Below are 21,612 nucleotides of genomic sequence, written 5' to 3'. Positions count from 1 at the left end.
CCCTCCTCAAGGCAAAGGGCCGGTTTCTCACCAGCTGGGGAAATGCACTCCTTCAGCATCTCTCGTATCTCCTTAACCAGAACCCTCACCCAATCTGGGCGGTTCATTTCTGAGGTGGGCTGTGGGGCAGGGTCAGGCTCTGGAGCAGCAGCATCTCGAGTCTGTGGTGTAGGTGTGAGGGTAGTTATCCAGGTTAATCTTCCCTTATCTCTGAATGCTAAATATAACAGGACTATCAGCAACACCACCCATTGTATGGTATCATTAGCACTTATAAAGGATCTTAACCCTTTGAGAACTGGTGGAACAGACCCAAAAAGATGGTTAAAAGGTTGAGAGAAAGTTTGCCCAGGTGCTATTTCCTCGCAGTAGGTACCGTTATTAAAGTAACCCCAAAAACATACAGTTAACGTGTGATAGCTATGAATCCATGTACCTGCCTTCCAGAGGAAATTAAAGATCCATGAATTCCTCACCCAATTAACCCAGAAGCCAAACTTGATAACAGACACCGTAGCCTTAGTCATAGGACCCATTTTTAGATAAGGGTCTGCAAATGGGAAAAGTATAGCTACGATCACATGCCACCCAAACCAAGGTAAACTAGACCACATGGTGATGCTGAAGATGTTTTTACACACAACAAAACCAAATTACTTAAGAACTGTTAATCCTTTTTCCCTCTCAATGCCCTCGGGCCTCACGTTGATGCGCCAAATTCTGCCTTGGTTAGACAAGACAGGAGTCTGTGAAAGAGGGCAAAGCCTCCTGTGCAATGGAGAACGGCAAACCCCCCTCCCTCTGAATTACGAGGATCTTTAAATTAAAAGGCTCTCAGGCAAAGATATGGGAGTGGGAGTAACAATTCTTTACTAGGAGAAAACTAGACAACAATTTAAAAAGGAAAATGCAATCGGTACAAACAAAACTAGTGAAAGAAAAAGTCTAGAACCTGAGGAATGCCAGTATCAGGTTTTGCTGGGACAATTGCTTTCCCTTGCAATAGTTGATGAGTTGCAGCTGAAGTGGTGATCTTTAGAAGGGTATAATTTTCCTCTGAAGATCTGGTGGCAGTGGGGGCCGGTCTTCCTCTGCGCCGGGGTTGCCTCTGAGCTCCGCTGCCGTCGCCTCTGCGCGCGCCGGCTGCTTCGCTGCGGGTGCCGCCGAAGAGAGAGCGAGAGAGAGCTGCTTTCCCCGGGAATCCCGCGAAGAGAGAGAGAGAGCTGCTTCTCTCGGAGTCCCGCGAAGAAAGAGGGAGAGCTGCTTCTCTCGGAATCCCGCGAAGAGAGAGTGAGAGAGCTGCTTCTCTCGGAGTCCCGCGAAGAAAGAGTGAGAGAGCTGCTTCCCCCCTCTGGGTGGGACCCCTCACGGCGTTACATTTTTTTCAGCCTTTCATTGAATCAGTCAAAGGTGTATACACAAACCATTGTCTCTGAGAGAGATAACAAAAAACCTGTCCAACCGGTTCGCCTTCGACAGATGGCAAATGGAATACAAGCTTATCTTACAACCCAGGACAGGCCTTGCAGTGTCACAATGTTCTCCATGGTTCCACAGGCCCCACAGTGTCATGTGACTCCTCTGTTCCATGAGTCCTGCAATGTCACAGTGGACCTTTGGAACAATGGATCATGGGGCTTTGCAGTGTCACAACGCTCTCCTTTGGCTCCACAGGGTCACAATGGAGCACTGATTACAGGCAGCCTCTCTGTGTTACCCTGGAGCTTTCTTTCCGTGGGGTCTCGCAGTGTCCCAATGGAGCCTTGGTTGGATGGGGCCTCACAGTGTCACAATGATGCCTACATTCCACTGAGGCACACGGCGTCACTAGGGTCCCCTTGCTTCCATGAGGCCCAGCAATGTCACAGTGGTGTCCATGAATCCATGAGGACTCACAGTGTCCCAATGGTCTCTTGATCTCACATGGTCCCACAGTGTCCCAATGGTCCCTTGGTCTCACAAGGCCCCACAGTGTCCCAATGGTCACTTCTTCTCACATGGCCCCACAGTGTAACAATGGTCCCTTGGTTCCATGGTTCCTGGTCTGGTGCATTCCCCTCTCCCCTTCTCAGGCCGCCCTGCCGGCTGAGAAATGCTCACTGGGCCTGGGCCTTGGCCAGCAGCCCCTGGGCTCAGCTCCTCTGGAGCTCATCACAGACACTGTCTGCTCCAGGCTCAACCCTTCATTTCCTGGGGAGATGCCAAAGCCTCCGCAGGGAACATTTCCCTTTGCTCAGGGGAATTTCGCACAGGTGCCTTGTAGTGACTCTTTGTGTCTGTGTGCACACAGGAGTGCCTGTGCTCATGGAAATGTGGCAGATATGCTGCTCCCTGAGGGCTTTGGATGCCTTGGATAGCTGAGCCAGTCAGGCCTGGAAGTAAGGTTAAGTCATGTCACCCTGATTCTTAAGATTTTCTAAAGCCTTCTGAGTTTACATTCTGTTGGAGAACCTTCCCACACAATTTCTGTCAACAACATATTGTTTACAATCTTTTATGGGGGTGGACAAACTTGATGTACTAATGGCTTGTCCAATGTCTTTGGACAGGTGACTCATTCACTCTCCAATCCAATGTCACCTTTGGGAAAGTATAAAAGTTGGAGTCAGAGAATAAACTTTTATCTTTACCTTGCAAATAGCAGGTGGCTCGCGTCGTGCTTTCACGTGTCTTATAGCGACAAAGTCACAAGCTGTAAGCAAAGTTAAATGCTGCTAAGAGTTGTTCTTTTGCTAATTTGTGAAGCTTAATAGAAGTTCTAAGCGAAGTTGAATATTGTTAAGTGTTATTCCACAGCTCTGTTTAGCTTTTAGGCTGTATTCCTTTTATCCTTGCCCTCACTGTCCTTTCGTCACACACACACACACACATTAACATACACACTCACAAAAAAACACACAGAGACACAGAGACACTGGGACAGTTCTTGACTCCTTTTTGGTTTGATTGCCTGGATTTTGTTTGGTTTTGTTGTTGCTTTGTTTCCTTGGTGTGCCTGAAGTGTCCAGTCAGGAGCAGAGTGACTCTTGCCAAGGAACTCTGTGGTGCTGTCACTTAATATTAAAGCTGTTTTATGCTACTCCCCTGCTGGGTATTTTTAAAGTGCTCTCAAGCCCTCCTTCATAAGAGGGTGAAGGAGCCCTGGCCAAGCTCTGGCCCTGGGGGCACAGGGATGCTGCTAGGGGGTCCCTGTCTCCCTGTTCCGTCCAACTTTGAGGGCCCTGAGCCCCTGTCCCCGTGTCAGGCTCTGGGCTTGATCTCCTCGAACATCCTCAGGGGGAGGCTGCAGCGCCAGGGGGAGGGGGGCCCAGAGGGACACGGGATGCCACCGGGCACGAGCAGCTTTGGACTTCTCTGGGAGGAACTGTGAGTGGGGGCTGGCTTGAAGTGACCTCCCCAGTAAGGTCACAGAGCCCCTGAGATGTCACTCTGCCTCCTGGGATGTCACAGCCCACCCTGGGATCTCACAAATCCCCCTTGTGATGTCACAGAGCCAGTGCTGCTCTATCACTCTGGGATGTCATACAGTTGCGCTGTGATGGCACAGAAGACTCTGGCATCACAAAGTCAGCCCGTGTCACAATCCTCTAGTGCAAGCGGGAATCATGACAGTTCATTTTCCCCACCTCAGAATTAGCAGAAGTAGATAGGCTTATCATGAGAAACCAAATGTGATAAACATGTTAGAAATGAAAGGCTCCAAGTTATTAGTTATTATTTTAATAAAAGTTATTAAGTGTACCAAATATAAATTTTGAGAAAAATGGAAAAAAGCCACTGTAAAAAAAAGTCAGTGTGGAGCCCGGGATTGCCACCGGGTGAGACACAGGTTTGACAGCTGCAGCAGAGGGTCCTCTATGCTTCACACCAACCGTCCTGTCTGACCCATTTTTATACCATTTTCCATGCCTCAGCCAGAGTCCCTTTTCTTCCTTTTTGGAGTGCATGTATTCATGTGGAGTTCTTTTCTCTGTGGCAAGTTGAACAATACATGTCCGGAGAGTGATGAACACCTGTGTTTGCAGTCCCGGAATTCGGATTTGAGATGTACCTCCCTGATGGCTCTGACTATCTCAGTCTCGGATATTTATCATGTATTTATGGTCCGGGTGTTTCTCGGACAACCTTGATGCATGATCCCTCTCTGGGCTGGCCACTTTCGTTCGCTTGTAAATAAAGTCCTCCCTCTCTTGTCCAGGTGGCTTCGACATGGTGTTGCAATCACTGTTGCTGGCTTGTGCAATTTAAAAACTTCTTATAAGAGTATAATTTAACAGCACATAACTATAAAATAGATGACAATTTTATTTGCACAAATTATCCTATAGACATATAACAGTCCTAATGATTCCTTGAGGCCTTGCAGTGTCACAATGTTCTCCATGGTTCCACAGGCCCCACAGTGTCATGTGACTCCTCTGTTCCATGAGTCCTGCAATGTCACAATGGACCTTTGGACCAATGGACCATGGGGCTTTGCAGTGTCACAACGCTCTCCTTTGGCTCCACAGGGTCACAATGGAGCACTGATTACAGGCAGCCTCTCTGTGTTACCCTGGAGCTTTGTTTCCGTGGGGTCTCGCAGTGTCCCAATGGAGCCTTGGTTGGATGGGGCCTCACAGTGTCACAATGATGCCTACATTCCACTGAGGCACATGGCGTCACTAGGGTCCCCTTGCTTCCATGAGGCCCAGCAATGTCACAGTGGTGTCCATGAATCCATGAGGACTCACAGTGTCCCAATGGTCCCTTGGTCTCACAAGGCCCCACAGTGTAACAATGGTCCCTTGGTTCCATGGTTCCTGGTCTGGTGCATTCCCCTTTCCCCTTCTCAGGCTGTCCTGCCAGCTGAGAAATGCTCACTGGGCCAGGGCCTTGGCCAGCAGCCCCTGGGCTCAGCTCCTCTGGAGCTCATCACAGACACTGTCTGCTCCAGGTTCAACCCTTCATTTCCTGGGGAGATGCCAAAGCCTCCGCAGGGAATATTTCCCTTCGCTCAGGGGAATTTCGCACAGGTGCCTTGTAGTGACTCTTTGTGTCTGTGTGCACACAGGAGTGCCTGTGCTCATGGAAATGTGGCAGATATGCTGCTCCCTGAGGGCTTTGGATGCCTTGGATAGCTGAGCCAGTCAGGCCTGGAAGTAAGGTTAAGTCATGTCACCCCGATTCTTAAGATTTTCTAAAGCCTTCTGAGTTTACATTCTGTTGGAGAACCTTCCCACACAATTTCTGTCAACAACATATTGTATACAATCTTTTATGGGGGTGGACAAACTTGATGTACTAGTGGTTTGTCCAATGTCTTCGGACAGGTGGCTCATTCACTCTCCAATCCAATGTCACCTTTGGGAAAGTATAAAAGTTGGAGTCAGAGAATAAACTTTTATCTTTACCTTGCAAATAGCAGGTGGCTCGCGTCGTGCTTTCACGTGTCTTATAGCGACAAAGTCACAAGCTGTAAGCAAAGTTAAATGCTGCTAAGAGTTGTTCTTTTGCTAATTTGTGAAGCTTAATAGAAGTTCTAAGCGAAGTTGAATATTGTTAAGTGTTATTCCACAGCTCTGTTTAGCTTTTAGGCTGTATTCCTTTTATCCTTGCCCTCACTGTCCTTTCGTCACACACACACAGACATTAACATACACACTCACAAAAAAACACACAGAGACACAGAGACACTGGGACAGTTCTTGACTCCTTTTTGGTTTGATTGCCTGGATTTTGTTTGGTTTTGTTGTTGCTTTGTTTCCTTGGTGTGCCTGAAGTGTCCAGTCAGGAGCAGAGTGACTCTTGCCAAGGAACTCTGTGGTGCTGTCACTTAATATTAAAGCTGTTTTATGCTACTCCCCTGCTGGGGATTTTTAAAGTGCTCTCAAGCCCTCCTTCATAAGAGGGTGAAGGAGCCCTGGCCAAGCTCTGGCCCTGGGGGCACAGGGATGCTGCTAGGGGGTCCCTGTCTCCCTGTTCCAACTTTGACGGCCCTGAGCCCCTGTCCCCGTGTCAGGCTGTGGGCTTGATCTCCTCGAACATCCTCAGGGGGAGGCTGCAGCGCCAGGTGCAGGGGGACCCAGAGGGGCAGGGGATGCCACTGTGCACCAGCAGCTTTGGACTTCTCTGGGAGGAGCTGTGAGTGGGGGCTGGCTTGAAGTGACCTCCCCAGTAAGGTCACAGAGCCCCTGAGATGTCACTCTGCCTCCTGGGATGTCACAGCCCACCCTGGGATCTCACAAATCCCCCTTGTGATGTCACAGAGCCAGTGCTGCTCTATCACTCTGGGATGTCATACAGTTGCGCTGTGATGGCACAGAAGACTCTGGCATCACAAAGTCAGCCCGTGTCACAATCCTCTAGTACAAGCGGGAATCATGACAGTTCATTTTCCCCACCTCAGAATTAGCAGAAGTAGATAGGCTTATCATGAGAAACCAAATGTGATAAACATGTTAGAAATGAAAGGCTCCAAGTTATTAGTTATTATTTTAATAAAAGTTATTAAGTGTACCAAATATAAATTTTGAGAAAAATGGAAAAAAGCCACTGTAAAAAAAAGTCAGTGTGTAACCTTGGGATTGCCACCAGGTGAGACACAGGTTTGACAGCTGCAGCAGAGGGTCCTCTATGCTTCACACCGACCGTCCTGTCTGACCCATTTTTATACCATTTTCCATGCCTGAGCCAGAGTCCCTTTTCTTCCTTTTTGGAGTGCATGTATTCATGTGGAGTTCTTTTCTCTGTGGCAAGTTGAACAATACCTGTCCGGAGAGTGATGAACACCTGTGTTTGCAGTCCCGGAATTCGGATTTGAGATGTACCTCCCTGATGGCTCTGACTATCTCGGTCTCGGATATTTATCGTGTATTTATGGTCCGGGTGTTTCTCGGAAAACCTTGATGCACGATCCCTCTCTGGGCTGGCCACTTTCGTTCGCTTGTAAATAAAGTCCTCCCTCTCTTGTCCAGGTGGCTTCGACATGGTGTTGCAATCACTGTTGCTGGCTTGTGCAATTTAAAAACTTCTTATAAGAGTATAATTTAACAGCACATAACTATAAAATAGATGACAATTTTATTTGCACAAATTATCATATAGACATAGAACAGTCCTAATGATTCCTTGAGGCCTTGCAGTGTCACAATGTTCTCCATGGTTCCACAGGCCCCACAGTGTCATGTGACTCCTCTGTTCCATGAGTCCTGCAATGTCACAGTGGACCTTTGGAACAATGGATCATGGGGCTTTGCAGTGTCACAACGCTCTCCTTTGGCTCCACAGGGTCACAATGGAGCACTGATTACAGGCAGCCTCTCTGTGTTACCCTGGAGCTTTCTTTCCGTGGGGTCTCGCAGTGTCCCAATGGAGCCTTGGCTGGATGGGGCCTCACAGTGTCACAATGATGCCTACATTCCACTGAGGCACACGGCGTCACTAGGGTCCCCTTGCTTCCATGAGGCCCAGCAATGTCACAGTGGTGTCCATGAATCCATGAGGACTCACAGTGTCCCAATGGTCTCTTGATCTCACATGGTCCCACAGTGTCCCAATGGTCCCTTGGTCTCACAAGGCCCCACAGTGTAACAATGGTCCCTTGGTTCCATGGTTCCTGGTCTGGTGCATTCCCCTTTCCCCTTCTCAGGCTGTCCTGCCAGCTGAGAAATGCTCACTGGGCCAGGGCCTTGGCCAGCAGCCCCTGGGCTCAGCTCCTCTGGAGCTCATCACAGACACTGTCTGCTCCAGGTTCAACCCTTCATTTCCTGGGGAGATGCCAAAGCCTCCGCAGGGAATATTTCCCTTCGCTCAGGGGAATTTCGCACAGGTGCCTTGTAGTGACTCTTTGTGTCTGTGTGCACACAGGAGTGCCTGTGCTCATGGAAATGTGGCAGATATGCTGCTCCCTGAGGGCTTTGGATGCCTTGGATAGCTGAGCCAGTCAGGCCTGGAAGTAAGGTTAAGTCATGTCACCCCGATTCTTAAGATTTTCTAAAGCCTTCTGAGTTTACATTCTGTTGGAGAACCTTCCCACACAATTTCTGTCAACAACATATTGTTTACAATCTTTTATGGGGGTGGACAAACTTGATGTACTAGTGGTTTGTCCAATGTCTTCGGACAGGTGGCTCATTCACTCTCCAATCCAATGTCACCTTTGGGAAAGTATAAAAGTTGGAGTCAGAGAATAAACTTTTATCTTTACCTTGCAAATAGCAGGTGGCTCGCGTCGTGCTTTCACGTGTCTTATAGCGACAAAGTCACAAGCTGTAAGCAAAGTTAAATGCTGCTAAGAGTTGTTCTTTTGCTAATTTGTGAAGCTTAATAGAAGTTCTAAGCGAAGTTGAATATTGTTAAGTGTTATTCCACAGCTCTGTTTAGCTTTTAGGCTGTATTCCTTTTATCCTTGCCCTCACTGTCCTTTCGTCACACACACACAGACATTAACATACACACTCACAAAAAAACACACAGAGACACAGAGACACTGGGACAGTTCTTGACTCCTTTTTGGTTTGATTGCCTGGATTTTGTTTGGTTTTGTTGTTGCTTTGTTTCCTTGGTGTGCCTGAAGTGTCCAGTCAGGAGCAGAGTGACTCTTGCCAAGGAACTCTGTGGTGCTGTCACTTAATATTAAAGCTGTTTTATGCTACTCCCCTGCTGGGGATTTTTAAAGTGCTCTCAAGCCCTCCTTCATAAGAGGGTGAAGGAGCCCTGGCCAAGCTCTGGCCCTGGGGGCACAGGGATGCTGCTAGGGGGTCCCTGTCTCCCTGTTCCAACTTTGACGGCCCTGAGCCCCTGTCCCCGTGTCAGGCTGTGGGCTTGATCTCCTCGAACATCCTCAGGGGGAGGCTGCAGCGCCAGGTGCAGGGGGACCCAGAGGGGCAGGGGATGCCACTGTGCACCAGCAGCTTTGGACTTCTCTGGGAGGAGCTGTGAGTGGGGGCTGGCTTGAAGTGACCTCCCCAGTAAGGTCACAGAGCCCCTGAGATGTCACTCTGCCTCCTGGGATGTCACAGCCCACCCTGGGATCTCACAAATCCCCCTTGTGATGTCACAGAGCCAGTGCTGCTCTATCACTCTGGGATGTCATACAGTTGCGCTGTGATGGCACAGAAGACTCTGGCATCACAAAGTCAGCCCGTGTCACAATCCTCTAGTACAAGCGGGAATCATGACAGTTCATTTTCCCCACCTCAGAATTAGCAGAAGTAGATAGGCTTATCATGAGAAACCAAATGTGATAAACATGTTAGAAATGAAAGGCTCCAAGTTATTAGTTATTATTTTAATAAAAGTTATTAAGTGTACCAAATATAAATTTTGAGAAAAATGGAAAAAAGCCACTGTAAAAAAAAGTCAGTGTGTAACCTTGGGATTGCCACCAGGTGAGACACAGGTTTGACAGCTGCAGCAGAGGGTCCTCTATGCTTCACACCGACCGTCCTGTCTGACCCATTTTTATACCATTTTCCATGCCTGAGCCAGAGTCCCTTTTCTTCCTTTTTGGAGTGCATGTATTCATGTGGAGTTCTTTTCTCTGTGGCAAGTTGAACAATACCTGTCCGGAGAGTGATGAACACCTGTGTTTGCAGTCCCGGAATTCGGATTTGAGATGTACCTCCCTGATGGCTCTGACTATCTCGGTCTCGGATATTTATCGTGTATTTATGGTCCGGGTGTTTCTCGGAAAACCTTGATGCACGATCCCTCTCTGGGCTGGCCACTTTCGTTCGCTTGTAAATAAAGTCCTCCCTCTCTTGTCCAGGTGGCTTCGACATGGTGTTGCAATCACTGTTGCTGGCTTGTGCAATTTAAAAACTTCTTATAAGAGTATAATTTAACAGCACATAACTATAAAATAGATGACAATTTTATTTGCACAAATTATCATATAGACATAGAACAGTCCTAATGATTCCTTGAGGCCTTGCAGTGTCACAATGTTCTCCATGGTTCCACAGGCCCCACAGTGTCATGTGACTCCTCTGTTCCATGAGTCCTGCAATGTCACAGTGGACCTTTGGAACAATGGATCATGGGGCTTTGCAGTGTCACAACGCTCTCCTTTGGCTCCACAGGGTCACAATGGAGCACTGATTACAGGCAGCCTCTCTGTGTTACCCTGGAGCTTTCTTTCCGTGGGGTCTCGCAGTGTCCCAATGGAGCCTTGGCTGGATGGGGCCTCACAGTGTCACAATGATGCCTACATTCCACTGAGGCACACGGCGTCACTAGGGTCCCCTTGCTTCCATGAGGCCCAGCAATGTCACAGTGGTGTCCATGAATCCATGAGGACTCACAGTGTCCCAATGGTCTCTTGATCTCACATGGTCCCACAGTGTCCCAATGGTCCCTTGGTCTCACAAGGCCCCACAGTGTCCCAATGGTCACTTCTTCTCACATGGCCCCACAGTGTAACAATGGTCCCTTGGTTCCATGGTTCCTGGTCTGGTGCATTCCCCTCTCCCCTTCTCAGGCCACCCTGCCAGCTGAGAAATGCTCACTGGGCCTGGGCCTTGGCCAGCAGCCCCTGGGCTCAGCTCCTCTGGAGCTCATCACAGACACTGTCTGCTCCAGGCTCAACCCTTCATTTCCTGGGGAGATGCCAAAGCCTCCGCAGGGAACATTTCCCTTTGCTCAGGGGAATTTCGCACAGGTGCCTTGTAGTGACTCTTTGTGTCTGTGTGCACACAGGAGTGCCTGTGCTCATGGAAATGTGGCAGATATGCTGCTCCCTGAGGGCTTTGGATGCCTTGGATAGCTGAGCCAGTCAGGCCTGGAAGTAAGGTTAAGTCATGTCACCCCGATTCTTAAGATTTTCTAAAGCCTTCTGAGTTTCCATTCTGTTGGAGAACCTTCCCACACAATTTCTGTCAACAACATATTGTTTACAATCTTTTATGGGGGTGGACAAACTTGATGTACTAATGGCTTGTCCAATGTCTTTGGACAGGTGGCTCATTCACTCTCCAATCCAATGTCACCTTTGGGAAAGTATAAAAGTTGGAGTCAGAGAATAAACTTTTATCTTTACCTTGCAAATAGCAGGTGGCTCGCGTCGTGCTTTCACATGTCTTATAGCGACAAAGTCACAAGCTGTAAGCAAAGTTAAATGCTGCTAAGAGTTGTTCTTTTGCTAATTTGTGAAGCTTAATAGAAGTTCTAAGCGAAGTTGAATATTGTTAAGTGTTATTCCACAGCTCTGTTTAGCTTTTAGGCTGTATTCCTTTTATCCTTGCCCTCACTGTCCTTTCGTCACACACACACACACACATTAACATACACACTCACAAAAAAACACACAGAGACACAGAGACACTGGGACAGTTCTTGACTCCTTTTTGGTTTGATTGCCTGGATTTTGTTTGGTTTTGTTGTTGCTTTGTTTCCTTGGTGTGCCTGAAGTGTCCAGTCAGGAGCAGAGTGACTCTTGCCAAGGAACTCTGTGGTGCTGTCACTTAATATTAAAGCTGTTTTATGCTACTCCCCTGCTGGGGATTTTTAAAGTGCTCTCAAGCCCTCCTTCATAAGAGGGTGAAGGAGCCCTGGCCAAGCTCTGGCCCTGGGGGCACAGGGATGCTGCTAGGGGGTCCCTGTCTCCCTGTTCCAACTGTGACGGCCCTGAGCCCCTGTCCCCGTGTCAGGCTCTGGGCTTGATCTCCTCGAACATCCTCAGGGGGAGGCTGCAGCGCCAGGGGCAGGGGGACCCAGAGGGACACGGGATGCCACCGGGCACGAGCAGCTTTGGACTTCTCTGGGAGGAACTGTGAGTGGGGGCTGGCTTGAAGTGACCTCCCCAGTAAGGTCACAGAGCCCCTGAGATGTCACTCTGCCTCCTGGGATGTCACAGCCCACCCTGGGATCTCACAAATCCCCCTTGTGATGTCACAGAGCCAGTGCTGCTCTATCACTCTGGGATGTCATACAGTTGCGCTGTGATGGCACAGAAGACTCTGGCATCACAAAGTCAGCCCGTGTCACAATCCTCTAGTGCAAGCGGGAATCATGACAGTTCATTTTCCCCACCTCAGAATTAGCAGAAGTAGATAGGCTTATCATGAGAAACCAAATGTGATAAACATGTTAGAAATGAAAGGCTCCAAGTTATTAGTTATTATTTTAATAAAAGTTATTAAGTGTACCAAATATAAATTTTGAGAAAAATGGAAAAAAGCCACTGTAAAAAAAAGTCAGTGTGGAGCCCGGGATTGCCACCGGGTGAGACACAGGTTTGACAGCTGCAGCAGAGGGTCCTCTATGCTTCACACCAACCGTCCTGTCTGACCCATTTTTATACCATTTTCCATGCCTGAGCCAGAGTCCCTTTTCTTCCTTTTTGGAGTGCATGTATTCATGTGGAGTTCTTTTCTCTGTGGCAAGTTGAACAATACATGTCCGGAGAGTGATGAACACCTGTGTTTGCAGTCCCGGAATTCGGATTTGAGATGTACCTCCCTGATGGCTCTGACTATCTCAGTCTCGGATATTTATCGTGTATTTATGGTCCGGGTGTTTCTCGGACAACCTTGATGCATGATCCCTCTCTGGGCTGGCCACTTTCGTTCGCTTGTAAATAAAGTCCTCCCTCTCTTGTCCAGGTGGCTTCGACATGGTGTTGCAATCACTGTTGCTGGCTTGTGCAATTTAAAAACTTCTTATAAGAGTATAATTTAACAGCACATAACTATAAAATAGATGACAATTTTATTTGCACAAATTATCCTATAGACATATAACAGTCCTAATGATTCCTTGAGGCCTTGCAGTGTCACAATGTTCTCCATGGTTCCACAGGCCCCACAGTGTCATGTGACTCCTCTGTTCCATGAGTCCTGCAATGTCACAATGGACCTTTGGACCAATGGACCATGGGGCTTTGCAGTGTCACAACGCTCTCCTTTGGCTCCACAGGGTCACAATGGAGCACTGATTACAGGCAGCCTCTCTGTGTTACCCTGGAGCTTTGTTTCCGTGGGGTCTCGCAGTGTCCCAATGGAGCCTTGGTTGGATGGGGCCTCACAGTGTCACAATGATGCCTACATTCCACTGAGGCACATGGCGTCACTAGGGTCCCCTTGCTTCCATGAGGCCCAGCAATGTCACAGTGGTGTCCATGAATCCATGAGGACTCACAGTGTCCCAATGGTCTCTTGATCTCACATGGTCCCACAGTGTCCCAATGGTCCCTTGGTCTCACAAGGCCCCACAGTGTAACAATGGTCCCTTGGTTCCATGGTTCCTGGTCTGGTGCATTCCCCTTTCCCCTTCTCAGGCTGTCCTGCCAGCTGAGAAATGCTCACTGGGCCAGGGCCTTGGCCAGCAGCCCCTGGGCTCAGCTCCTCTGGAGCTCATCACAGACACTGTCTGCTCCAGGTTCAACCCTTCATTTCCTGGGGAGATGCCAAAGCCTCCGCAGGGAATATTTCCCTTTGCTCAGGGGAATTTCGCACAGGTGCCTTGTAGTGACTCTTTGTGTCTGTGTGCACACAGGAGTGCCTGTGCTCATGGAAATGTGGCAGATATGCTGCTCCCTGAGGGCTTTGGATGCCTTGGATAGCTGAGCCAGTCAGGCCTGGAAGTAAGGTTAAGTCATGTCACCCCGATTCTTAAGATTTTCTAAAGCCTTCTGAGTTTACATTCTGTTGGAGAACCTTCCCACACAATTTCTGTCAACAACATATTGTTTACAATCTTTTATGGGGGTGGACAAACTTGATGTACTAATGGCTTGTCCAATGTCTTCGGACAGGTGGCTCATTCACTCTCCAATCCAATGTCACCTTTGGGAAAGTATAAAAGTTGGAGTCAGAGAATAAACTTTTATCTTTACCTTGCAAATAGCAGGTGGCTCGCGTCGTGCTTTCACATGTCTTATAGCGACAAAGTCACAAGCTGTAAGCAAAGTTAAATGCTGCTAAGAGTTGTTCTTTTGCTAATTTGTGAAGCTTAATAGAAGTTCTAAGCGAAGTTGAATATTGTTAAGTGTTATTCCACAGCTCTGTTTAGCTTTTAGGCTGTATTCCTTTTATCCTTGCCCTCACTGTCCTTTCGTCACACACACACACACACATTAACATACACACTCACAAAAAAACACACAGAGACACAGAGACACTGGGACAGTTCTTGACTCCTTTTTGGTTTGATTGCCTGGATTTTGTTTGGTTTTGTTGTTGCTTTGTTTCCTTGGTGTGCCTGAAGTGTCCAGTCAGGAGCAGAGTGACTCTTGCCAAGGAACTCTGTGGTGCTGTCACTTAATATTAAAGCTGTTTTATGCTACTCCCCTGCTGGGGATTTTTAAAGTGCTCTCAAGCCCTCCTTCATAAGAGGGTGAAGGAGCCCTGGCCAAGCTCTGGCCCTGGGGGCACAGGGATGCTGCTAGGGGGTCCCTGTCTCCCTGTTCCAACTTTGACGGCCCTGAGCCCCTGTCCCCGTGTCAGGCTGTGGGCTTGATCTCCTCGAACATCCTCAGGGGGAGGCTGCAGCGCCAGGTGCAGGGGGACCCAGAGGGGCAGGGGATGCCACTGTGCACCAGCAGCTTTGGACTTCTCTGGGAGGAGCTGTGAGTGGGGGCTGGCTTGAAGTGACCTCCCCAGTAAGGTCACAGAGCCCCTGAGATGTCACTCTGCCTCCTGGGATGTCACAGCCCACCCTGGGATCTCACAAATCCCCCTTGTGATGTCACAGAGCCAGTGCTGCTCTATCACTCTGGGATGTCATACAGTTGCGCTGTGATGGCACAGAAGACTCTGGCATCACAAAGTCAGCCCGTGTCACAATCCTCTAGTACAAGCGGGAATCATGACAGTTCATTTTCCCCACCTCAGAATTAGCAGAAGTAGATAGGCTTATCATGAGAAACCAAATGTGATAAACATGTTAGAAATGAAAGGCTCCAAGTTATTAGTTATTATTTTAATAAAAGTTATTAAGTGTACCAAATATAAATTTTGAGAAAAATGGAAAAAAGCCACTGTAAAAAAAAGTCAGTGTGTAACCTTGGGATTGCCACCAGGTGAGACACAGGTTTGACAGCTGCAGCAGAGGGTCCTCTATGCTTCACACCGACCGTCCTGTCTGACCCATTTTTATACCATTTTCCATGCCTGAGCCAGAGTCCCTTTTCTTCCTTTTTGGAGTGCATGTATTCATGTGGAGTTCTTTTCTCTGTGGCAAGTTGAACAATACCTGTCCGGAGAGTGATGAACACCTGTGTTTGCAGTCCCGGAATTCGGATTTGAGATGTACCTCCCTGATGGCTCTGACTATCTCGGTCTCGGATATTTATCGTGTATTTATGGTCCGGGTGTTTCTCGGAAAACCTTGATGCACGATCCCTCTCTGGGCTGGCCACTTTCGTTCGCTTGTAAATAAAGTCCTCCCTCTCTTGTCCAGGTGGCTTCGACATGGTGTTGCAATCACTGTTGCTGGCTTGTGCAATTTAAAAACTTCTTATAAGAGTATAATTTAACAGCACATAACTATAAAATAGATGACAATTTTATTTGCACAAATTATCCTATAGACATATAACAGTCCTAATGATTCCTTGAGGCCTTGCAGTGTCACAATGTTCTCCATGGTTCCACAGGCCCCACAGTGTCATGTGACTCCTCTGTTCCATGAGTCCTGCAATGTCACAGTGGACCTTTGGAACAATGGATCATGGGGCTTTGCAGTGTCACAACGCTCTCCTTTGGCTCCACAGGGTCACAATGGAGCACTGATTACAGGCAGCCTCTCTGTGTTACCCTGGAGCTTTCTTTCCGTGGGGTCTCGCAGTGTCCCAATGGAGCCTTGGCTGGATGGGGCCTCACAGTGTCACAATGATGCCTACATTCCACTGAGGCACACGGCGTCACTAGGGTCCCCTTGCTTCCATGAGGCCCAGCAATGTCACAGTGGTGTCCATGAATCCATGAGGACTCACAGTGTCCCAATGGTCTCTTGATCTCACATGGTCCCACAGTGTCCCAATGGTCCCTTGGTCTCACAAGGCCCCACAGTGTCCCAATGGTCACTTCTTCTCACATGGCCCCACAGTGTAACAATGGTCCCTTGGTTCCATGGTTCCTGGTCTGGTGCATTCCCCTCTCCCCTTCTCAGGCCACCCTGCCAGCTGAGAAATGCTCACTGGGCCTGGGCCTTGGCCAGCAGCCCCTGGGCTCAGCTCCTCTGGAGCTCATCACAGACACTGTCTGCTCCAGGCTCAACCCTTCATTTCCTGGGGAGATGCCAAAGCCTCCGCAGGGAACATTTCCCTTTGCTCAGGGGAATTTCGCACAGGTGCCTTGTAGTGACTCTTTGTGTCTGTGTGCACACAGGAGTGCCTGTGCTCATGGAAATGTGGCAGATATGCTGCTCCCTGAGGGCTTTGGATGCCTTGGATAGCTGAGCCAGTCAGGCCTGGAAGTAAGGTTAAGTCATGTCACCCTGATTCTTAAGATTTTCTAAAGCCTTCTGAGTTTACATTCTGTTGGAGAACCTTCCCACACAATTTCTGTCAACAACATATTGTTTACAATCTTTTATGGGGGTGGACAAACTTGATGTACTAATGGCTTGTCCAATGTCTTTGGACAGGTGGCTCATTCACTCTCCAATCCAATGTCACCTTTGGGAAAGTATAAAAGTTGGAGTCAGAGAATAAACTTTTATCTTTACCTTGCAAATAGCAGGTGGCTCGCGTCGTGCTTTCACATGTCTTATAGCGACAAAGTCACAAGCTGTAAGCAAAGTTAAATGCTGCTAAGAGTTGTTCTTTTGCTAATTTGTGAAGCTTAATAGAAGTTCTAAGCGAAGTTGAATATTGTTAAGTGTTATTCCACAGCTCTGTTTAGCTTTTAGGCTGTATTCCTTTTATCCTTGCCCTCACTGTCCTTTCGTCACACACACACACACACATTAACATACACACTCACAAAAAAACACACAGAGACACAGAGACACTGGGACAGTTCTTGACTCCTTTTTGGTTTGATTGCCTGGATTTTGTTTGGTTTTGTTGTTGCTTTGTTTCCTTGGTGTGCCTGAAGTGTCCAGTCAGGAGCAGAGTGACTCTTGCCAAGGAACTCTGTGGTGCTGTCACTTAATATTAAAGCTGTTTTATGCTACTCCCCTGCTGGGGATTTTTAAAGTGCTCTCAAGCCCTCCTTCATAAGAGGGTGAAGGAGCCCTGGCCAAGCTCTGGCCCTGGGGGCACAGGGATGCTGCTAGGGGGTCCCTGTCTCCCTGTTCCAACTGTGACGGCCCTGAGCCCCTGTCCCCGTGTCAGGCTCTGGGCTTGATCTCCTCGAACATCCTCAGGGGGAGGCTGCAGCGCCAGGGGGAGGGGGGCCCAGAGGGACACGGGATGCCACCGGGCACGAGCAGCTTTGGACTTCTCTGGGAGGAACTGTGAGTGGGGGCTGGCTTGAAGTGACCTCCCCAGTAAGGTCACAGAGCCCCTGAGATGTCACTCTGCCTCCTGGGATGTCACAGCCCACCCTGGGATCTCACAAATCCCCCTTGTGATGTCACAGAGCCAGTGCTGCTCTATCACTCTGGGATGTCATACAGTTGCGCTGTGATGGCACAGAAGACTCTGGCATCACAAAGTCAGCCCGTGTCACAATCCTCTAGTGCAAGCGGGAATCATGACAGTTCATTTTCCCCACCTCAGAATTAGCAGAAGTAGATAGGCTTATCATGAGAAACCAAATGTGATAAACATGTTAGAAATGAAAGGCTCCAAGTTATTAGTTATTATTTTAATAAAAGTTATTAAGTGTACCAAATATAAATTTTGAGAAAAATGGAAAAAAGCCACTGTAAAAAAAAGTCAGTGTGGAGCCCGGGATTGCCACCGGGTGAGACACAGGTTTGACAGCTGCAGCAGAGGGTCCTCTATGCTTCACACCAACCGTCCTGTCTGACCCATTTTTATACCATTTTCCATGCCTGAGCCAGAGTCCCTTTTCTTCCTTTTTGGAGTGCATGTATTCATGTGGAGTTCTTTTCTCTGTGGCAAGTTGAACAATACATGTCCGGAGAGTGATGAACACCTGTGTTTGCAGTCCCGGAATTCGGATTTGAGATGTACCTCCCTGATGGCTCTGACTATCTCAGTCTCGGATATTTATCGTGTATTTATGGTCCGGGTGTTTCTCGGACAACCTTGATGCATGATCCCTCTCTGGGCTGGCCACTTTCGTTCGCTTGTAAATAAAGTCCTCCCTCTCTTGTCCAGGTGGCTTCGACATGGTGTTGCAATCACTGTTGCTGGCTTGTGCAATTTAAAAACTTCTTATAAGAGTATAATTTAACAGCACATAACTATAAAATAGATGACAATTTTATTTGCACAAATTATCCTATAGACATATAACAGTCCTAATGATTCCTTGAGGCCTTGCAGTGTCACAATGTTCTCCATGGTTCCACAGGCCCCACAGTGTCATGTGACTCCTCTGTTCCATGAGTCCTGCAATGTCACAATGGACCTTTGGACCAATGGACCATGGGGCTTTGCAGTGTCACAACGCTCTCCTTTGGCTCCACAGGGTCACAATGGAGCACTGATTACAGGCAGCCTCTCTGTGTTACCCTGGAGCTTTGTTTCCGTGGGGTCTCGCAGTGTCCCAATGGAGCCTTGGTTGGATGGGGCCTCACAGTGTCACAATGATGCCTACATTCCACTGAGGCACATGGCGTCACTAGGGTCCCCTTGCTTCCATGAGGCCCAGCAATGTCACAGTGGTGTCCATGAATCCATGAGGACTCACAGTGTCCCAATGGTCTCTTGATCTCACATGGTCCCACAGTGTCCCAATGGTCCCTTGGTCTCACAAGGCCCCACAGTGTAACAATGGTCCCTTGGTTCCATGGTTCCTGGTCTGGTGCATTCCCCTTTCCCCTTCTCAGGCTGTCCTGCCAGCTGAGAAATGCTCACTGGGCCAGGGCCTTGGCCAGCAGCCCCTGGGCTCAGCTCCTCTGGAGCTCATCACAGACACTGTCTGCTCCAGGTTCAACCCTTCATTTCCTGGGGAGATGCCAAAGCCTCCGCAGGGAATATTTCCCTTTGCTCAGGGGAATTTCGCACAGGTGCCTTGTAGTGACTCTTTGTGTCTGTGTGCACACAGGAGTGCCTGTGCTCATGGAAATGTGGCAGATATGCTGCTCCCTGAGGGCTTTGGATGCCTTGGATAGCTGAGCCAGTCAGGCCTGGAAGTAAGGTTAAGTCATGTCACCCCGATTCTTAAGATTTTCTAAAGCCTTCTGAGTTTACATTCTGTTGGAGAACCTTCCCACACAATTTCTGTCAACAACATATTGTTTACAATCTTTTATGGGGGTGGACAAACTTGATGTACTAGTGGTTTGTCCAATGTCTTCGGACAGGTGGCTCATTCACTCTCCAATCCAATGTCACCTTTGGGAAAGTATAAAAGTTGGAGTCAGAGAATAAACTTTTATCTTTACCTTGCAAATAGCAGGTGGCTCGCGTCGTGCTTTCACGTGTCTTATAGCGACAAAGTCACAAGCTGTAAGCAAAGTTAAATGCTGCTAAGAGTTGTTCTTTTGCTAATTTGTGAAGCTTAATAGAAGTTATAAGCGAAGTTGAATATTGTTAAGTGTTATTCCACAGCTCTGTTTAGCTTTTAGGCTGTATTCCTTTTATCCTTGCCCTCACTGTCCTTTCGTCACACACACACAGACATTAACATACACACTCACAAAAAAACACACAGAGACACAGAGACACTGGGACAGTTCTTGACTCCTTTTTGGTTTGATTGCCTGGATTTTGTTTGGTTTTGTTGTTGCTTTGTTTCCTTGGTGTGCCTGAAGTGTCCAGTCAGGAGCAGAGTGACTCTTGCCAAGGAACTCTGTGGTGCTGTCACTTAATATTAAAGCTGTTTTATGCTACTCCCCTGCTGGGGATTTTTAAAGTGCTCTCAAGCCCTCCTTCATAAGAGGGTGAAGGAGCCCTGGCCAAGCTCTGGCCCTGGGGGCACAGGGATGCTGCTAGGGGGTCCCTGTCTCCCTGTTCCAACTTTGACGGCCCTGAGCCCCTGTCCCCGTGTCAGGCTGTGGGCTTGATCTCCTCGAACATCCTCAGGGGGAGGCTGCAGCGCCAGGTGCAGGGGGACCCAGAGGGGCAGGGGATGCCACTGTGCACCAGCAGCTTTGGACTTCTCTGGGAGGAGCTGTGAGTGGGGGCTGGCTTGAAGTGACCTCCCCAGTAAGGTCACAGAGCCCCTGAGATGTCACACTGCCTCCTGGGATGTCACAGCCCACCCTGGGATCTCACAAATCCCCCTTGTGATGTCACAGAGCCAGTGCTGCTCTATCACTCTGGGATGTCATACAGTTGCGCTGTGATGGCACAGAAGACTCTGGCATCACAAAGTCAGCCCGTGTCACAATCCTCTAGTGCAAGCGGGAATCATGACAGTTCATTTTCCCCACCTCAGAATTAGCAGAAGTAGATAGGCTTATCATGAGAAACCAAATGTGATAAACATGTTAGAAATGAAAGGCTCCAAGTTATTAGTTATTATTTTAATAAAAGTTATTAAGTGTACCAAATATAAATTTTGAGAAAAATGGAAAAAAGCCACTGTAAAAAAAAGTCAGTGTGGAGCCCGGGATTGCCACCGGGTGAGACACAGGTTTGACAGCTGCAGCAGAGGGTCCTCTATGCTTCACACCAACCGTCCTGTCTGACCCATTTTTATACCATTTTCCATGCCTGAGCCAGAGTCCCTTTTCTTCCTTTTTGGAGTGCATGTATTCATGTGGAGTTCTTTTCTCTGTGGCAAGTTGAACAATACCTGTCCGGAGAGTGATGAACACCTGTGTTTGCAGTCCCGGAATTCGGATTTGAGATGTACCTCCCTGATGGCTCTGACTATCTCAGTCTCGGATATTTATCGTGTATTTATGGTCCGGGTGTTTCTCGGACAACCTTGATGCATGATCCCTCTCTGGGCTGGCCACTTTCGTTCGCTTGTAAATAAAGTCCTCCCTCTCTTGTCCAGGTGGCTTCGACATGGTGTTGCAATCACTGTTGCTGGCTTGTGCAATTTAAAAACTTCTTATAAGAGTATAATTTAACAGCACATAACTATAAAATAGATGACAATTTTATTTGCACAAATTATCCTATAGACATATAACAGTCCTAATGATTCCTTGAGGCCTTGCAGTGTCACAATGTTCTCCATGGTTCCACAGGCCCCACAGTGTCATGTGACTCCTCTGTTCCATGAGTCCTGCAATGTCACAATGGACCTTTGGACCAATGGACCATGGGGCTTTGCAGTGTCACAACGCTCTCCTTTGGCTCCACAGGGTCACAATGGAGCACTGATTACAGGCAGCCTCTCTGTGTTACCCTGGAGCTTTGTTTCCGTGGGGTCTCGCAGTGTCCCAATGGAGCCTTGGTTGGATGGGGCCTCACAGTGTCACAATGATGCCTACATTCCACTGAGGCACATGGCGTCACTAGGGTCCCCTTGCTTCCATGAGGCCCAGCAATGTCACAGTGGTGTCCATGAATCCATGAGGACTCACAGTGTCCCAATGGTCTCTTGATCTCACATGGTCCCACAGTGTCCCAATGGTCCCTTGGTCTCACAAGGC

The sequence above is a fragment of the Lonchura striata genome, unplaced genomic scaffold (assembly GCF_046129695.1).
Source record: "Lonchura striata isolate bLonStr1 unplaced genomic scaffold, bLonStr1.mat Scaffold_82, whole genome shotgun sequence".
In the NCBI taxonomy this organism is placed as follows: Eukaryota; Metazoa; Chordata; class Aves; order Passeriformes; family Estrildidae; genus Lonchura; species Lonchura striata.
This window is presented reverse-complemented; position numbering follows the sequence as displayed.